This window comes from Aquila chrysaetos, chromosome 2 (assembly GCF_900496995.4).
Source record: "Aquila chrysaetos chrysaetos chromosome 2, bAquChr1.4, whole genome shotgun sequence".
Taxonomy (NCBI): Eukaryota; Metazoa; Chordata; class Aves; order Accipitriformes; family Accipitridae; genus Aquila; species Aquila chrysaetos.
In genome coordinates, this window is record NC_044005.1 from 14462689 (window position 1) to 14464205 (window position 1517).

A 1517-nucleotide genomic window follows, 5' to 3' on the forward strand; every position below is an offset into this window, starting at 1 on the left:
GAACATCTTCAAAAAGAAGGTAACTAAAATCAATTGCAAGTTCAGCTGAGGTCCTGGCATTCCGTTTCACTAAGAATTTATTCACTCCACATCTCAAATCTGTACCTGGGCTCCTCTTCCAACCTTTTCAAGAAAAGCAACCTCCAGAAGTAAGAGGTATTTAAGTTCAGTTTGTCTTGTATTTAAAGCAGGACCTACCGCTACTGGCAGACCACAGATAGACACAGCTAGAAAAGTCTATAGTCAGTGCTACCTTTTAAAAAATGGTCTACAGCTACAGAATTCGTCCCCTTCCATTTCGACAGCAGGAGAACCAGATAAGGTAATATGTAAGATCAAATGAGCAGTAGAACAGGCATGATGAGTAAGCACTTAAATCTTTTGCCAGCTTTAAAACCACTGGCTACATTTACCCCACCCCTCAGACTCTCCTCCCCTTACCTGAACTTGCTCACAAACTGGTGGTATAACGCAGGAACTTGTTGAGAGTAGGCTGGCAATGGTGGTTTTCAAAGTCACACCTGTTGCTATTCTCAAAGCCTGTAACTTCTTCACTGAAAATCCATAAGGAGAACTCTGGAATCAACTAAGCATGATGTTTTAAGAACAAGATGTGCCAATTATACTTCAAAAGCTTAAATAACTTACAGAAGCTGCTCAATGCAAGTATTTATTCACATGCAATATGGAATTAACTAGTTACAAAGCAAGATCTTTCACGCTGCTAAGCGTTGCTACTTACACTCAGGAGTGTATTGAATGCTACTGATTTGAGGCCTAGATGAAAATTTTTCAGCTCTCTCTCCATAATCAGATGCAATATAACTAGGGGCAATACAAGTTTCAGTTACCAGTTAATCCTCTAATCAATATTTAATATAAATAGTTTAGTCTCAAATGTATGTTCAAAGATGAAGTACTGACACCATCAAGGAATCTCTTTATCTTGCAATTCAGTAAGATGGGTACCACTTTATGACATAAGAAACTTCTGCGCAAGCCTAACACCATCATATATACTGTTTAAGAAAAAAAATGTAAGGTCAATTAGAACTAGACTGAACTGATTTTATTTCCTTCCAAAAAGAATAGACACTAATTTAACTGTATACAGAATTTAATTTAACTATAACTATACAAGTTTCAGTATATTGTCCTGTTCAAGAACTGCTTATATTAAAAAAAAAAAAAAAAAAAAAAAAAAAATACTGCCAAAATTCTAATGCATACTTTACAATTAAATGTTCCATCTTTCTTTCTACCCCTAATAACCTCAGACTAGAGCTACAGTGTTCAGATTAGCTTATGTACGGATGAAAATTCCCTTGGTCTTAAGTGTAGTTTCGTTATTACCCATGTTTTTTCCACTACCACCAAAACTGGACTCAAAAGTAAGTTTCATGGTATTAGCAATGAAAAGTTTGATGAACCTTGTAAGAACAGAATTCAGAAAAGGATTAACAACAGTTTTTACTATATTAAAATGTCACATCCCTCTAAAAAATAATACTTATGCA